Source organism: Hippocampus bargibanti, linkage group LG10 (assembly GCF_051943395.1).
Source record: "Hippocampus bargibanti isolate YZ-2025 linkage group LG10, ASM5194339v1, whole genome shotgun sequence".
Lineage (NCBI taxonomy): Eukaryota > Metazoa > Chordata > Actinopteri > Syngnathiformes > Syngnathidae > Hippocampus > Hippocampus bargibanti.
The window spans coordinates 20,607,907-20,621,224 of NC_142743.1; the positions used below are offsets into that span (position 1 = coordinate 20,607,907).

The 13,318-nt window shown below is 41.7% G+C and overlaps 1 protein-coding gene across 3 annotated transcripts in view; it reads left to right on the top strand.

The window, feature by feature from the left end:
* The window catches only part of add3a (adducin 3 (gamma) a), a 53,693-nt gene that overhangs the window by 4,472 nt on the left and 35,903 nt on the right, over positions 1–13,318 (top strand). Inside the window, exon 1 of one of the 3 annotated variants that reach the window (XM_089005835.1) lies at positions 11,802–12,204. The exons of the other annotated variants lie outside the window; for them this stretch is intronic. The gene's annotated coding sequence lies outside the window, so the exon portion shown is untranslated. Of the gene's footprint in view, positions 1–11,801; positions 12,205–13,318 lie in introns of those variants that run through there. 3 annotated transcript variants of the gene reach the window in all.

Consider the following 13,318-nt stretch of genomic DNA (forward strand, 5'->3'; position numbering starts at 1 on the left):
CAAGGCACAGCCAAATGTCACTTTCAGAATTGTTGATGAAACAATTGGAGACACAGAGGAATTGAAGCCATCTGGACTGAATAGTCCCGTTTGATGTGAATAAAGCAAGCAATAACCCAATGAGAATGAGTGGCTCATTCCTCATTTTCTCACTCTGTTGTCATTTCCTGTGCAGCTGGTTCCGTCACAGAAAAACAGAACCAAGATGAGAAGTCTAAACAGCAGTCTTGCCAGTGGTCTGGGCAGTCCCCATTGCTGAGACATGTACAGTAAAAATGGATTATATCATAATATGAATGATGGCACTGAGAAGGCCATGATCACAACGGCGTAGATGTGAAGCAGCATTTGTGTTTGCCAAAGGTTTTATGAATTGGGCTTTTACAAAGCTTCATTTAATAATAATGCACACAAAGACGGAAGGCTTTGTTGACAATTAGTTTTTGGATAGAATTGTAGAATGGCAAGGTTATATTGTTGCACAGGATAAAGGGCAACAAAGTACCCAATAAACGCAGTGGGATCAGAGGTGGTTATTTGTCTAGATCTCTCAAATAGGTCTCTCTATTTGTCCTGACAAGCAGCTCCACATATTTATTGTGTAATCCTGACCCTCAACAGAGAATTGCAGCAAGCAAGGTCCACAGAGTTCATTCAGGTTCCACTTGACATCCAGTATGCCTTTCCTCGAATGAGATATACACTTCATGTGAGTGGGAATGTTTTCACACTTGACAGTATAAATTCTCTACACATGCAATATTTTGTCTTGCAGGGCAACTTGACACTATAGGCCAGTGTCACAAATCGGCACACAGTGTTTACAGTCTATAAGATACCTTTTTGCAAATACTGTGTACCAGTATGTCTTTGGGACATGCAATTCTGGAAAAGGGTACGCATAATTTTCAGCTGCCGACTTGTCATGCCAATCACGCAATGTCTTTTACCTTAAAAATGCTTTAAAGACAAGGTTAAACTGGTTGTAAAACACTTCTTAAAGTCGCACTTTTGAACTCTCCCATTTTGACTTATCAAGTGATATGGAAACCTTTCACTGGGCAAGTTCACATATTTTGCTGTTTCCGTGAACCGGTATATTGGCTTTTGACCGTTAACTAAATAAATATACTTTTCGAACACCATAGCCTAGTTAACATAATAAATTTAACGTTTAATGGAAGATCTGTACTTTTTTGAAGGTCTAAGAAGGGAAGGACATCTCAATGACAATTGGTATAGTGACATAGAACCAGTGTACTATTAGCTCACAGGTATGTCTTTGTCTGAGATAACTCGTTTAATGCAACTCACCACTTCAAAGCATACATTTTGGCTTTTGTCCACAACACTCGTCATCAGTGCATGGTAAGTGGGTCATTCTGAGTCTGGTGCTTGCCTCATGCTGCCTGGCGTCTGGCAGGTAAATGGATAAGTCTTATGGAAGTCATTAAAATTCCTGAGGAACATGTGGACACTTGTTTATTTTTCCTACCAAGCCGCAAGATTGGCAGGCTGCCAGAATAATGCACTGTCCTTTCTTGTCCTCAGCGGAGATTGCGAGAGGAGCGAAAAAAAGACAGGTGGGAGTTAAAAATGACAGTTGCAGAAAACAGATGGATGGAAGATGAAATGAAGTTGAGTATGGAGGGATGAATGCAAAAAAATGCTGTCTACTCAGTGATATTGAAAATAAACAGATATTACGGAGCTGGATGTGAAAAAGAATTCAGATTCAAACTCAAGTTCAGATATAAACTCAAAATGATACAGTTAGGTTCATTTATATATAGTACTGAATTGAATAGGTATATATTTTTATGATTGGTACACTCACAGAATGGCATTGGCATTAGCATAGGACAGGGTTCGACTAATCAAAATCCCATTTGAACGGGTGCTATCATGAAAGGAAAACTGCAGTAACGATAATATTTGCCATCCATACATGTCCTGTGCCTCCCCTTTAAGACTGAGGTCTGGCAACGGGCCTGTCTAAGAGCAGACAGGAGCTCCGAAGGGAGATATTTATGCCCTACTTTGTAAATCAACTTAGACATACCCGCCTCCATTATATGCTGCATCTTTCCTGAAAAAAAAAAATGGCACATACTTCCATCTTAAATTGTAATGGGACAAAGAGGAGGGTCAGGAAAGCGAAAGCAGGTCCTGATTTGATGGAGAACCCGCAACAGCTGAAAAAGGTATCGGCTTGAATTGTTGTTCCATGGGATACGCCCGTCAATGTGGACCAAGAGACAAATATTATAGCAGCTTGTCATTATTAATGACACTCTACGTGTCAATCTCTTCTTTCCACTTCCCGCCTGTATTTCACTGTCTTGTGTGGAACCTAGAGACAATCCTCTAATCCTCATATTTCCTTTTTGAGATTGTCAGTGATCAATTCGCCATTCAAAATAGAAACCCATCGAAGAGAGGACACACTGGATTCTGGGACCTGTCACTTAAGGGGGAAGCGAGGAGAAGTGTAAGGTTTGAGTTCACTCCACGTCACCAAGGTGTTTTGGTTTAAAAACACTACACCACTATATAAAGTTATACCACAGTCATAACCGTAGCGTTACATTTGTAACACTGATTTCATGGCCCAATTGAGGAAAAGATTATTTTATCCCTACAATCGCATTTAGCTCAATCTCTCCATTGACTAGCTATAAATGAAATGTGCAATGCCGGAGGAACCAACTGGAGTCCATCTAAACCCAGACACAGATGTTTAGCGCCTTGCAGTCGCACCAACCTAGCTATTAACCTCCAGGAGATTTTCCTCAGTTAATGTCTGGCTCAGCTAAGCGGGACAATGATCACCTCTACTTCAAAGAGCGAATCCCTTCTGGTTTATGGTCATCCGTCAATAATCCACCTCAGGCTTTGTTTGCTCTTCTTCTGCCAATTTTGACTATAAACATTGGTGGCCAGGCGGTACATACAGGTTCTTTGGCATGTTGCCGCTCTCGCTAATGGAGACGTGAGATAGCCGTACAGAGTGTTGCATGGCTGCATCACAAAAACGGCTGTCAAGATTGCAAGCAGATAAGAGAGCAAGAGCAATGTTCATTGTTTGTTAGACTGTGTAAGCGTCATGAATTACATAATTTTGGTGTATAGGGTTGATCAATGGAGGGTCAAAATTGAGTTGTATTTGCATAAAAGTGGATCTTATCGATTCCATCACTCATGGTCATGATGGCAACTTTGAGTATAGAACTCATTAATTGGTCTGGAACAGCCTCTAAAATTTGTATAATTCTCTTCTTCCCTCCCGGAATAATCAGCTCAAAGGAGTATGGAATAATGTGAGAATTGCAGCAAACTTCAAGATGGGGTATGGGCAATCTGTGGAAATGATTGCAGAAAGCTGACAGGCCTTGGAATTGAGTGTAAGAAAAGACATCTATAAGACCCAATTCTCCTCCACGGTGGTCTATTTGTGTGGTTGCTTTAGAGGCCCAGAGAGATGCTGATAATTAGCCTATTTCAGGTTCAATTGGAACGCTGCGTTCCACAATACCACGAACAAAAACGTTTCTGCCTCAAAGAGTGGCACTCCCATTCCACACTGAAGAAATATTTCCCTTCTTCGATGAAATGCACGCTCAGTGTTTGTAGTTCAGGTTGACGATTTCACATGAATGAAATGTGCTTTCAAACGGATAACACTCACACACTTCTGCAGACCACTAAATTGTGACTGACACTTGCACCCCATATCCTCACAGGAAGCTTGTCCTTCCTTCATGCTCATATGCATGCCCATACACACTTAGTTTTTGTGAGAACAGAATATGAGCTGAAACCTCATGAAGGCGACCACCAAATAACATGATAAGGAAGCCCGGATGACGAAGCACACACCGATAACTTCAGGAAATGATGAGCTTTGACCCCAGAACAGTAAAAAAACTTTCTTTTGACATTCATGACCAACGTGAGTGTGTGTGTGAGAGGGAGAGAGACTTACCACTACTGATTTTCTTGCAATTTTTCTGACTTTGAAGTAAGACAAGCCTGCTTTGTACTTTTTTCATGTATTTGTTTGTTTGATTATTTTGGGGTCCGGTACGGGGTGGATTAGTTTTACAAAAACCGAGACATAGGTACGTGAATAATGCATTCAGAGTGCAATGCTCAGACCATTCGGCTATTACAATGTTCAAATGTCTGGTTTGGTCGTTCAGGGTACGTCCCTACCACACCTAATCACCCCCCCAAAAAAATGAAGTACCAAGTCTAATGTACCAGATTGTACAAGTAAAGACAGTTCACACACAGGCTACTTATTATAGGATGTGTCGTGGAATCTCTTATTGGCTTTTCGCATTCTGCCATGAGTGACTATTATAAAATTGAAAACCAGAAATGCTTCCTTTGCAGTAATTCATCGTGGAAGGTGGAAAACAATAGGAAATCACTTAGGGGAACGAATGAATAATCGTAACCACTCTCAAAGCCATATGCTTTTTGGCCCATACTAAGGTTTTTCCTTTGACAGTGCGCTCAAAGCTCTAATTGGCTCCATCAGGCTGCATTCACAAATGTAAGTAAGTGGAGGGCGCTCTAACTCCCACAGCACGCGAGGGCACAGGAACTTGGACTTACTTTATTAGTTTAAAATGGCTTCCCTTAACTCAGTGGTTCTTAAACTTAGTTCGATCGAACCCTAGAGGTTCGGTGAGTCGCTCTCAGGGGTTCGGTGGATCCTCCGCCACAGAGGTCCACCCCTCAGTCTCGTCTGCAGTTGGTGGGCACAGTCATTGAACAAAGGGTTCGGTGAATGAGCATATGAAACGGATGGTGTTCGGTGCCTCCAACAGGATTAAGAACCACTGCCTTAACTAGAATACTGTTTCAGGTAGATAGATCGAACTGTGTTTTTTTCGGACCTACTTGACGCGTGCTGTGACAAGAATGCCCAATAAATTGTTTTTGAGGTGAGGAAGATGCTTATGAGTCCGCATCAAGGTGCTTGACCTTGTCAGCGTCATTGATTTTCCCTTTCATTGATGGATGCTTTGCTTTGGCATGTATAACAACCCTCCCCAAAGGGCTTTTGGCTGACAGGGTCGGAAACACGGCGGACTCGCTTCGACACACGTGAACTGCGGACAGGCCGCTCTCTCTAACAGCATGTTATTGAGCGGTCAGATGTGAGAGAATGGGTCAAAGCACAGAGCAGGGACAGTGACTCACTGAGAAGAACGCTTCTTCTTGTTTCTCTTCCTGTCCTGGTACAGACGTGCTGAGATTCTCTTTCATACAAAACAAAACGCTTCTTGGCCAAAGTCCAGTGTTTCAAGACCACCCTTTTGATCCTCAGTGCAGCACACATGCATCCAATATGGAACAGTACTTCTGTCCCACTGAGCAGATTTAAATAATATTGCATATGTTTTGATTAGTTATTTAAAAAAAAATGTACTCATAATAATGAACAGACAAACCTGAGAGTGATATACAGTATAACCACCAAGGCAAGCATTATAGTAAACTATTTGTGGTGTTTCTGTCTCACGTGGTCGAGCGCAGTCATGGTTTTGCTCTCAACTGTGTGGAGGTTCATCCGATACTGGCGTGACTGATTGTATAACGTCACATTTGAATTTTTCTAGCAAATCAAATCCTCCTTGTGGAACTTTGATGTGGTTTAAAGTGGAACGAACCATTTGTGAGTTGCTCTTAGTTCACTTTCTTTTTGTCTTGCAGTTTTAACTTCTTGGTCTTTTTACTTGTCGGGTGGGGTCGCCGTTTGTTTGGGGTGTTTGTTTGCCATTGCCATGGAAACCAGTGAGTGTGACTCTGAGCGAGTGGCCCCTTGTGCGAATGTGTGTGTACTTTGTATGAGCACGATTAAACCACAGTTGTAGTTCACGGATAATGACCTCACTTAGACACCGACCCCAAAATACCAAATCTGTCTTCTCTCTCATATTGCGTAATGGATAGTCCCGGAACACAAGCCAGCATTCTGGCCTCCTTAACTGTGTGTGTGATTGTGTGTGGGAGAGCTTGACCAGAGGCCAGTTTGCTTTTTGACAGCAGGAACAAAACCTAACTGATTTAGAATTAAATTCCTGATGAGGAAAATGTTCGATTCAGTGGAAACAAATTCAGGTACCAGGAAAAGACAAAAAAGGGGAAGTAGATAATGGAATTTGTGGTTTACTTAGGTTACTGGATTATCACAGACAAAAATCAGTCCTACCTTTAAGGTGAAAATATATTTCACTTGGAAAATGTAGAGTGCAGCCCACTTGTTTCGGTGCTTTCCGGTAATAAATTATTTTTCCGTCAAAAATGTAATGCTTCTTGACCTGCCCTATTTTCATAGACAGGCTTTAAAATTGACATGTCTTTATTTTTGTATTAGGGCCAGGCTTGGTTACCATGTTTAGCACCTCACTGGGCATTCCAGTGAACCCAGGGCAATGCTTCATTTGATGAAAGATCATAGACTAGAATTTAGCCGGTCTAAGTTGGGGCGCAGGTAGAATATGATTTTTGTTGATTTGAGTCTGAGCTCCTCGTATGTGCTGGATGTCATTGGCTTTCATTCATAAAAATGGCAACAGAGTGCCTAGAGCCCTCTGACACGTTTAGAAATCAATTCATTGAACAAGTTATCAGAATTAGCATCCCTTATCTGCAGCACAACCTGAGGGCGGCTTATTACACAAAGCAATGCATGATTAATGGTGGAAGGCGGTCTCCAAATACCAACTTGACATCATCCATAAGTGCAGAGGTTCTTGAAGTTCCTTTTAAATGTATGAGTACATTGCACCTGTTGATCTCACTCATGGTCTCCCATGAGTTTTTTTTCACCTTGTACGCTGCATGCCTCTCTTGCTCTTCAATTAAAAGGGATTGAGGGGAGCAGATTCCATTGGATGGCAAACAACTCGTCTTTGTTTCCTGTCACAATGGTGCAAACGCCAAGGCCCGCAGCGAGCCAAATGGGGTCCACAATTGCATCTGCCTGCCCCTCGAAACTTTGATTTGAAGTATTGTATTTTCCGGACTATACTGTGCACATTAAATGAATGACATATTTTAAAGTGTTTTTAATACTGTAAAGTGCACTGGATTATAAGGCGCATTGTCAGCTTTTGAAGAAATTTAAGGCTTTTAGATGCACCTTATAGTGCGGAGGTTACGGTACAAGAGAAGTACTCTGTAATTAAATCAGAATACAAATTACATTTGTTCAATTAAAGATTGGGGGGGGGGAATGATGACTGAAAAATATTTACGTCACACATAATGGCATTTTAACCCTCCTGTGCACCCCGTAACCTGGCAACATATGATAAGCTGTCCATTGAAGAAACCATTTTCCCTAAAAGGGTTACATCGGTTCCTATTTTAACTCATTCATTGCCATTCCCGAATTAATACAGACATTGAACATATCACGTGGTGCGCCATTCCCAAATTTGTTTGGGTTTTGTATTTTTCTTGCGGGGGGTGCGATTCAAGCTTCGGTCAGACCTCTGGCAATGTTTTTCCCTCCCACGAGGGGGCAGCATTTACCTTTTGTATAGCCACCCCCACTTTCAATGCAGGTAACTCTAGAGCCAAGTACGCTTGAAATAAACGTATTTTCTGATGAAAGAAGAGTCTATGGTTCCTTACGCTGCGTTGAATGTTTATGTAAAACTCCATATTCTGAGGGTTCTGCAATTTGAGTGAAAATGACAAAAACCTTGCAGAGAATGAGTGAATGTATTTTTTCATAGTTTTGTGTATGTCGTTGGGCTTTTTCCTCCCAGAAAATGGAGCAACCTCAAAAATACAAAGTCTATTCCAGGAGACAAATAAAGTAGGGGCCCTCACATTCAAAGCAGATTTTGCCATTGCCAGACATGTACACACCCTTTAATTGTAACACTGCTGCGTATACGTCGGGAGGTGGGACGGCTCCGTTATTTTGGTACATACCAGAATGAAGTTAGCAGAAACTCTAAAGCCTGTAGAAAACCAGAAACACAAAAGTTGTCCCTTATGCAAAACTCCTCTGCGTTTTTGTACATCCAATCCAAATGTGGCAAGTCACAAACAGGAATGTGTTTGTAGAAAATGTCAGCAAATACTGTAAAAGCAGAGCAGTGGAGTCGATGGAAAAGGATCAATTTCCTTTGAAAGCCTCTTCACACGTGACATTAATGTCAACAGGAACTTTGAAGGAAGTCAAATAACTTACACAAGAGTTAATTCAGCACTGAACTCCTCATTGTGTTGGGTATCCATGGAGCTGCAATTATCGTTCGGCTATCTACTCTGTGCCAGATCGTAAAGTGACTTTGTATGCATGTATGCTACGCTACACTATCAAAGGAATTGATTGTTTTGTATATTTGGAATCTTACAGTTCCTTCAGGTCGATTTTAATGATTTCGCATTGGCCTTCAGCAATTTTCTAATCACGATGTTTTACGATACTTTACTTATATATCATCATTAATGCAGACATGATCATATTTTTAGTAAAACATCTGTAGTATCTTCTGTCACCCTCCCACCACCGACATTAAGTTTTCAAGATTTGTCTTTGTTTTTTTACAAAGTCAAGTGTTGTCATGATGAGAAACTTCTGTGAACAGAATGAAGAATTCTGACCTGTATTTCAGTCAGCACACATGAAACTTGAAGGAATGCACATGCATTCATCAGGTTTGAGGGACTCCAGCGCCAATTTCACGGCAGTGTGACGGCTTTGAGCTGCAATAACAAAAGGAGGCGGAATCCTCCGTTTGAGCCTTTGATTTCAGGTAACAAGCGCTCATGGTACGTGCACACAGTTCTTTGCACTCTTATGTCATTCTTAACCTAATCAACGGCAACATGGATTTGATTAACTGTCACATCTGCTTTAAGCATTTGTGGTGACTCTCTCTCTCTCTCTCTCTCTCTCTCTCTCTCTCTCTCTCTCTCTCTCTCTCTCTCTCTCTCTTATATCTCTTAGATGTAGATGGATATGTAGAAATGTAGAATATAGAGATACTATATACAGAGATACAGGTAATAGCCGACTTACGACCGAGTTTCGTTCCGACCAAACGGTCGCAAGTCAAAATGGTCGCAAGTCGAAATCCATCCAAAATGTTGAATAGAGAGGCTAAATAACTCGGAAACTCCCCCTAGCTAGCGTGTTGCAGTGCCAGGCGTAGAATTAAAATTTTAAAAATAGGGTCTGGAGGTCGTGGTCGCAAGTCGGATGGTCGTAAGTCGAGCCGGTCGTAAGTCAGATGTTACCTGTGTGTGTGTGTGTGTGTGTGTGTGCGTGTGCGTGTGCGTGTGCGTGTGTGCGTGTGCGTGTGTGTGTGCGTGTGTGTGTGTGCGTGCGTGTGTGTGTGTGTGTGTGTGTGTGTATGTATGTATGTATGTATGTATGTATGTATATATATATATATATATATATATATATATATATATATATATATATATATATATATATATATTATTATTATAGCATGCCATACTTCAATTTCATTCTTCAACTTGAATCTGGGACAAAAGCTACTGATGAACATTGAACACTGCCGCAATAAGCAGATGCAACGTTTGCGGTCCTGTTGTCGCTGCTCAGCAAACTGTCAGCTGAGTTCTACTTAACCAAGGGTAACACATCAGATAAGATGATGACCAGGCGGAGACTTCCCGTCGTCACTCCTACAACTCATTAAAACATAATCAACATTGACATCTTGGTAGATACAAACATACACACGCCGCTGCATCATGCACTTGAATTAGCGGTGATTTAGGATCATTTCCACATTTACATGAATGTAGACGAGCTGATAAGAACAGGATAAATGGATGGAGTTACAAATCTCAGGATGCGGGTGTACACTCCACCTGATGTAAAAAATAGGCCTTTTCGACCCTCCAGGCTTTAGGTTTTCAGGACTACAACCCACACAATGTCCCATTTTGCCAAATGTGATAAAAGACAGGCTGCAACATGGCTAGAAAATCAGTTCTTTTTATTTTTCACTTCTGTCTTTTTGTTTTTGGAGGAGGAAAAATGCAAATGTGCCAGTCTTGAAATTTGTGTTTTTGCATTCCTGTGAATGGATGCCAGTGTGCATTCAGTGGTCCTTCTCTATTGCTATTTTTTATTTGTCTTTTATTCACATCTTATCAGGAGGGTCACGGAAAGGACAAATGACTTCATCACCGTATGGGATTACTTAGAAGTGCAGGGGTGGAGAGATGATTCACTAACTAAACTTTTCAAAACGTTTGCACAGAGGATGAATGAAGACTTTTGCCGGCTGTATTTAGTTTGACGTCATCTGCGATTTGTTGTAAGTGGACGTGAAGCAACGATGTTGGTCGTCTTCGGTCTCTCTGATGAGAAGACAGACCGACAGTTATCGGTGAGTCATCAATGTCACCACCTCCCTGCTGCTGTAGTTGTCTTTCTGTCGAAATCATTGAAATGGTAGCAAGGCTAAGCCTTTTATTTTGAGGAACCAAACTCAATGACCCGGTCCCAAAACTTGGGGACTGCCAGCCACTCATGAAAACCACTTATACCACTTGCGGAGGAATGTCTTACGCTCACCATCTACCATACAAGAGGGTAGAACTCAAAGTAGAAAGCCTTACAGCTGTTTAACATAAAATTCTCCACTCTTCTTTCATCAAAACAAGTTGACTTAAAAGAAGAAGAAGAAAAAAAATGGTTAGTTGCACATGACTGTTTGTGTGCAGATTCACAGACACGCACCAGAACTTCAGTTAGAAAAGCATACCATAATTAAAAAAAGGTATGGTCATGGTGACGTCATCTTTAACGATGAGCTAAAAGATATTTCCCATCTGTTGGGTAATTTCAAGACTAACACAATTTAGTTGTTGAAATACGGCTCTATTTGAGTGAGTCGACTCCCACATATCTTTTTTTCCATCTGTTTATTGCGCCATTCCATGAAGTGAAATGGTTTTTTTGCATGTTTGTACAAACAATGCCAAGTTATTTTGGAAATGAGGGAGATTAAATGGCTGGCCATAGTCCGGGAGCACCGTGTGCCATAAAACATTCAAACGATAGCTGCTTCTATGGAGGGGGAGAAAAAGAGAGATATAGAGAGAGGTAGAGGGACTTAGAGTGAGAGAAGATGAAGGAACATGGGTTTCTGAATATGTTCAATCTGTGGTTTTCTTGATGATTGTTTTTTTTCATCATTTCTATCCATTAAAATACCATATTTTCCGGTGTATAAGGCACACCTAATATAATAGTGGCTTGAACCACATTCCCAAACATTTGCATGAATGGCTGTCCTGTAATGTGAGCATCACTGCATTCCAATTTTTCACATCACATTTGTTATTTGTCTAATGTACCATGTGTGTCTTTTGTAAAGAGTAAACTCTAAATCAGTCAACTGCAGCAGGTTGCGTCGGCTGCTGGTCATAATCCATGACCTCTTAGTCGAACTGGACAGAGACTGTTGTGGGCTATGTGAGGTTGTGTGAATGAGAGATGTAAAGAACGCAAGGACTGCGGAATGTGAAAGAGTGTCAAGGTTTTGAATTGATCAAAGAAAATGGAAAGGGGGAGGTGGGCAAAGAGGGAGAGTTTGGACGAGAGAGGAGGTAGCAAGGGAGAAGCAGGAAGGGTGATTATTGTGTGAGCCTGCTTCTGATTGGTCAACGTGTGGGCGTGCGTGCGCGCGTGTGAGCCACTGGGTGAAGATTAAGCTCTGCATCACGTGGTTGCTTGAGCTTCTTTTTACACACATCCTCTCATTTGTCGAGTGCACATACACACACAGCCCGATCTTCTCACATCTAGATTCCCAGCTGTTGATATTTCTTTCTCTGGTGAACGGCGAGAAACGAAGAAGCCGTGCAGGAAGTTGAGGGAGAAAGCAGTTCTGCGGTTTGCTCGATTTCGACACCACAGAGCAGCCACATGGACGATCGGTTAATAGATTGACAAGTGCACCGATTTGTTTTTACAATCGCTTCCTGGTGTTCCGTTGATTGATATCCTCCTCTTTTTCACACATCGTCTCCATCTTTTTTTCGTTCTAAATCAGGGGGAGTTTATGCCAGATTTCAAACAGCAAGTTGGAGAGGAGAAAAAGAGACATGTGCTTTTCTTTTTGTTTTGGCACGGCTGCCGCTTCTCTCCCATTTACTGACCAAAGAGGAAGGAAGTAAAAGGTTGGTTGGGCTTGTATATTCACACCTGCTTTAGTTTTCCCAGCACGCTGTCCTCAAACTGTCTGCTCGAGTTTATTTGACCCGGCCACATTGTCGTTCAGTGAAGCTGAAACGTGCCTTGCGTTGTGTTGGACCATAGCTGCGACTCCCAGGCATTCCGACCCTGTGACTGATTTTTAATTTTAGGGGAATTCCACACGAGTACGGTTCGCTTGGACCCTCGGTGCTGCACTATAAACACACATGGTGCAAACGGTGCAGTGAGTGTGAGTGCCAGAGGAGATTAGTGCTACTTATTATCTCATGTGTGGAAAGGCGATGCAGACGCTCGAGCCACCTTCGGCCCACTGCAGCAACAGAGCATTGTTTTCAGAAATACAAATAAACGACTCTGAAAGACATGATTGTTGCACATGGAAAATCCCTCCTCAAGTCAGAAAACGTACCCGCATGTTGTTTGTGCCTTTCGGTTGCTCAGATTTTGGCTTGCACGCTGTCCTCCAGTTTCACTGCCTCACTCTGTCATTCTGGCGTGCTTAATCATGGACACACGCCCCCTCCTGTGAGTGCAAATGTGTGTTTGTGTGTGTATGTGCATGCACGGAACTGTAAGTCTATGTGAGGCTTTTACATGTGTGGATATAATTAGCTGCCTGAGAGATTCTTTCCTGGTATTGTTACTGCTGGGGTTGTAAAGTAAACCGCAAGACAGTCTATATTTAGAGGTGACAGCTCGTAGATACTTACAAAGTCAGACTTTTGTGTATGTCCCCAAGTATGAAACATGTATGTAAATAAATACCTGTAAGTGTTTGTCAGTGCGACTGCCCGAGAATGACAATCAGTAGAGTAATGGCATCCACCAAGTAGTTGCAGTCAAACTATTTTTAAACCTGAAAAAATAAACACCACCTCGTTTTCCTACTGTTTTTTTTTAGTGTACAATATTTATTTATTTGTTTGTGTATTTCTGTATATATTTGTATTAAGTCATTACAATCTCTGCTTCTGCCTTCCTGTGTAGACATTTTTAAAAATAGTCATGGTCAGGTTCATTGAAGACTCCAAATTACCTAGAGGTGTGTGAATCGATGAATGCTATGTTTTTGTGGTA